The sequence below is a fragment of the Rutidosis leptorrhynchoides genome, chromosome 1 (assembly GCF_046630445.1).
Source record: "Rutidosis leptorrhynchoides isolate AG116_Rl617_1_P2 chromosome 1, CSIRO_AGI_Rlap_v1, whole genome shotgun sequence".
NCBI lineage: Eukaryota > Viridiplantae > Streptophyta > Magnoliopsida > Asterales > Asteraceae > Rutidosis > Rutidosis leptorrhynchoides.
The window spans coordinates 461,487,881-461,493,880 of record NC_092333.1 but is presented as its reverse complement, the minus strand read 5'-3'; positions in this window follow the sequence as shown (position 1 = coordinate 461,493,880).

Genomic DNA, 6,000 nt, shown 5'->3' with positions numbered 1-6,000 from the left:
ACAAAAATGTTTAACTTCATATGTTTCACTAATGTTTCACTTATGCCGTATGATTTTGAATACAAACTAAGGTATTTACAGTTCATAGTCTTAAAGAGGGACTCGATCCAAGGAGATGGCAAGTTGAATCAACGAAAACGGACTTGTAACGAAGAAACTATGACCGAAACAAAATTGGTTATCCAAGACTTAAATGACTTCGGGATTCATTGGAAAAATTTACATAAAATCACATACTTCTAAGATAACATGATATTTTATATATATGTACTTACAATTCAATTTCATATGGTTCAGGATCACCCGTAAGCAACACGAGAAGATTAATCATAGGATCCCATGTTTGTACGCAACACGTCATTTGACAACACCGGTACTTTATGTACGCAACACGTCATTTGACAACACCGGTACCGTGGGTCAAGATTAATCTCGACCAATACATATACGTTGGGGTTTTATTTATTTCGTTGGGGGTTTTATTTATTGCGGGTATATTAAACATCTAAAAATGAACCATTAAAAATTAAATTGCTAACCTCGGACAGCTAACTACGGACTAAGGAAATATTCAAAGTATTAAAAGTATAACAAGTATATATTTATAACGTTTGTTTAAAAATGAAAACATATTGATATATTATATATGGATAGGTTCGTGATATCAACCGGAAGACCGAGTCAAATTATTTATATCATCAAGACAAGAGTGAGTATATAGTCCCACTTTTAAACTCTAAATATTTCGGGATGAGAATACATGTATTTTATGTTTTACATTATGGACACAAGTAACTGAAAAATATATTCTACGTTGAGTTGTACCACTGGCATACTTCCCTGTAGCTTGGTAACTAATATTTACAGCGGTATTGTAAACGCGAATCCTGTTGATAGATCTATCGGGCCTGACAACCCCAACCGGACTGGACGACCAGTATTCAACGGTTGCACAGTACTTCGTTTTGTGACTACACTTGGTACGGTGTAGTAAGATTTCATATTAAAGGGAATATGCGACGTGAAAATGTTAAGTATGGTTACCAAGTGCTCAACCACTTAGAACATTTTTATTAAACTGATTATATACGAAATCTTGTGGTCTATATATATATTGCAGCCGGCATTAAACCTATATCTCACCAACTTTATGTTGACCTTTTAAAACATGTCTATTCTCAGGTGATTTCTAAAGCTTCCGCTGCATCATGTTGGATCTAACCAGGATCTTGCGTACGCATGTTTGTGTCAAAAATAAAACTGCATATCCGAGATGTTGTATTGTAAAATATGCTAGAAACCGTGTTGTTGTCATCATTTGTAAAGTTTGTAAGTCGAAGATTATCGCTAAACGTTAATCTTCTTTTTATTGTCTTAAGCTTGTAACAAAAATAATGGTTATGGTTTGTAATGTATAATATATGCAGTTTTCTTTCAAAAATGTCTCATATAGAGGTCAATACCTCGCAATGAAATCATACGTTATCTAACGCGTTCTTATGGTTAAGGACGGGTTATGACACTACTCGACACACCTTGAGTATGAGTGAAGAGGAATTTCGTGCCTTTCTTGCTTCAAACATAGCCGCAGTACATGCTGCACTACATACCAACAATAACCTTGGATCTAGCAGTACAGAAAATCGTGTAGGATGCACCTACAAAGAATTCACTGCCTGCAAACCTTTGGAATTTGATGGAACCGAAGGACCGATCGGATTAAAACGATGGACCGAGAAGGTCGAATCGGTGTTTACCATAAGTAAGTGTACTGAAGATGACAAAGTGAAGTACGCTACGCATACCTTCACAGGTTTTGCGTTAACATGGTGGAATACCTATCTAGAGCAAGTGGGACAAGATGATGCTTACGCACTACCGTGGTCAGCATTCAAGCACTTGATGAACGAGAAGTACCGTCCCAGAACCGAGGTCAATAAGCTCAAGACAGAACTTAGAGGGTTACGAACCCAAGGATTTGATATTACCACGTACGAAAGACGATTCACAGAATTGTGCTTATTGTGTCCGGGAGCGTTCGAAGATGAGGAAGAGAAGATCGACGAGTTTGTGAAAGGATTACCGGAAAGAATCCAAGAAGATATAAGTTCACACGAGCCCGCCTCCATACAACAGGCATGTAGAATGGCTCACAAACTAGTGAACCAGATTGAAGAAAGAATTAAAGAACAGACTGCTGAAGAGGCCAATGTGAAGCAAGTCAAAAGAAAGTGGGAGGAAAACGGTGATAAGAATCACCAATACAACAACAGCAATTACAACAATAATCGCAACAACTATCCCAACAATCGCAACATCAATCACAACTACAACAAATGGCCCAACAACAACAACAACAACAACAACAACAATAACAACAACAACAGCAACTACAACAATCATCCCAACAACAATAATAACCGCAACAACAACAACAATCAGAAGCAGCTATGCCAAAGGTGTGAAAAGTATCACTCGGGGTTCTGCACCAAATTTTGCAACAAGTGTAAAAGAAATGGTCATAGCGCGGCAAAGTGTGAGGTCTACGGACCAGGGGTTAACAGAACGAAAGGAACAAATGGTTTCGGAACGAGTAATGGCGGAGCAAGTAGTGTTGGAGCAAGTTATGCCAATGTAGTTTGTTATAAATGTGGAAAACCGGGCCACATTATTAGAAATTGCCCGAACCAGGAGAACACGAATGGACAAGTCCGCGGAAGAGTTTTCAATATTAATGCGGCAGAGGCACAGAAAGACCCGGAGCTTGTTACGGGTACGTTTCTTATTGACAATAAATCTGCTTACGTTTTATTTGATTCGGGTGCGGATAGAATCTATATGAGTAGAGATTGTGCTAAATTAAGTTACCCATTGACGCCTTTGGATAGTAAATTTTTACTCGAATTAGCAAATGGTAAATTAATTTCAGCAGATAATATATGTTGAAATCGAGAAATTAAACTGGTTAGCGAAACATTTAAGATTGACTTGATACCAGTAGAGTTAGGGAGTTTTGATGTGATAATCGGTATGGACTGGTTGAAAGAAGTGAAAGCAAAGATCGTTTGTTACAAAAATGCAATTCGCATTATACGAGAAAAAGGAAAACCCTTAATGGTGTACGGAGAAAAGGGCAACACGAAGCTACATCTTATTAGTAATTTGAAGGAACAAAAACTAATAAGAAAAGGTTGCTATGCTATTCTAGCACACGTCGAGAAAGTACAAATTGAAGAAAAGAGCATCAATGATGTTCCCGTCGCAAAAGAATTTCCCGATGTATTTCCGAAAGAATTACCGGAATTACCCCCACATCGATCCGTTGAATTTCAAATAGATCTTGTACCAGGAGCTGCACCAATAGCTCGTGCTCCTTACAGACTCGCACCCAGCGAGATGAAAGAACTGCAAAGTCAATTACAATAACTTTTAGAATGTGGTTTCATTCGACCAAGCACATCACCGTGGGGAGCTCCTGTTTTGTTTGTCAAGAAGAAAGATGGTACATTCAGGTTGTGTATCGACTACCGAGAGTTGAACAAGCTTACCATCAAGAACCGCTACCCACTACCGAGAATCGACGACTTATTTGATCAACTACAAGGCTCGTCTGTTTATTCAAAGATTGACTTACGTTCCGGGTATCATCAAATGCGGGTGAAAGAAGATGATATTCCAAAGACTGCTTTTAGGACGCGTTATGGTCATTACGAGTTTATGGTTATGCCGTTTGGATTGACTAACGCACCAGCTGTGTTCATGGACCTTATGAACCGAGTGTGTGGACCATACCTTGACAAGTTTGTCATTGTTTTCATTGATGACATACTTATTTACTCAAAGAATGACCAAGAACACGGTGAACATTTGAGAAAGGTGTTAGAAGTATTGAGGAAGGAAGAATTGTACGCTAAGTTTTCAAAGTGTGCATTTTGGTTGGAAGAAGTTTAATTCCTCGGTCACATAGTGAACATAGAAGGTATTAAGGTGGATCCGGCAAAGATAGAAAATGTTGAAAAGTGGGAAACCCCGAAAACTCCGAAACACATACGCCAGTTTTTAGGACTAGCTGGTTACTACAGAAGGTTCATCCAAGACTTTTCCAGAATAGCAAAACCCTTGACTGCATTAACGCATAAAGGGAAGAAATTTGAATGGAAGGATGAACAAGAGAAAGCGTTCCAGTTATTGAAGAAAAAGCTAACTACGGCACCTATATTGTCATTGCCTGAAGGGAATGATGATTTTGTGATTTATTGTGACGCATCAAAGCAAGGTCTCGGTTGTGTATTAATGCAACAAACAAAGGTGATTGCTTATGCGTCTAGACAATTGAAGATTCACGAACAAAATTATACGACGCATGATTTGGAATTAGGCGCGGTTGTTTTTGCATTAAAGACTTGGAGGCACTACTTATATGGGGTCAAAAGTATTATATATACCGACCACAAAAGTCTTCAATACATATTTAATCATAAACAACTGAATATGAGGCAGCGTAGGTGGATTGAATTGTTGAATGATTACGACTTTGAGATTCGTTACCGCCCGGGGAAGGCAAATGTGGTAGCCGACGCTTTGAGCAGGAAGGACAGAGAACTCATTCGAGTAAAATCTATGAATATAATGATTCACAATAACCTTACTACTCAAATAAAGGAGGCGCAACAAGGAGTTTTAAAAGAGGGAAATTTAAAGGATGAAATACCCAAAGGATCGGAGAAGCATCTTAATATTCGGGAAGACGGAACCCGGTATAGGGCTGAAAGGATTTGGGTACCAAAATTTGGAGATATGAGAGAAATGGTACTTAGAGAAGTTCATAAAACCAGATACTCAATACATCCTGGAACGGGGAAGATGTACAAGGATCTCAAGAAACATTTTTGGTGCCCGGTATGAAAGTCGATGTTGCTAAATACGTAGGAGAATGTTTGACGTGTTCTAAGTTTAAAGTTGAGCATCAGAAACCATCAGGTCTACTTCAACAACCCGAAATTCCGGAATGGAAATGGGAAAACATTACCATGGATTTCATCACTAAATTGCCAAGGACTGCAAGTGGTTTTGATACTATTTGGGTAATAGTTGATCGTCTCACCAAATCAGCACACTTCCTGCCAATAAGAGAAGATGACAAGATGGAGAAGTTAGCACGACTGTATTTGAAGGAAGTCATCTCCAGACATGGAATACCAATCTCTATTATCTCTGATAGGGATGGCAGATTTATTTCAAGATTCTGGCAGATATTACAGCAAGCATTAGGAACTCGTCTAGACATGAGTACTGCCTATCATCCACAAACTGGTGGGCAGAGCAAAAGAACGATACAAACGCTTGAAGACATGCTACGAGCATGTGTTATTGATTTCAAAAACAGTTGGGATCGACATCTACCGTTAGCAGAATTTTCCTACAACAACAGCTACCATTCAAGCATTGAGATGGCGCCGTTTGAAGCACTTTATGGTAGAAAGTGCAGGTCTCCCATTTGTTGGAGTGAAGTGGGGGATAGACAGATTACGGGTTCGGAGATAATACAAGAAACTACCGAGAAGATCATCCAAATTCAGCAACGGTTGAAAATCGCCCAAAGTCGACAAAAGAGCTACGCTGACATTAAAAGAAAAGATATAGAATTTGAAATTGGAGAGATGGTCATGCTTAAAGTTGCACCTTGGAAAGGCGTTGTTCGATTTGGTAAACGAGGGAAATTAAATCCAAGGTATATTGGACCATTCAAGATTATTGATCGTGTCGGACCAGTAGCTTACCGACTTGAGTTACCTCAATAACTCGCGGCTGTACATAACACTTTCCACGTCTCGAATTTGAAAAAATGTTTTGCTAAAGAAGATCTCACTATTCCGTTAGATGAAATCCAAATCAACGAAAAACTTCAATTTATCGAAGAACCCGTCGAAATAATGGATCGTGAGGTTAAAAGACTTAAGCAAAACAAGATACCAATTGTTAAGGTTCGATGGAATGCTC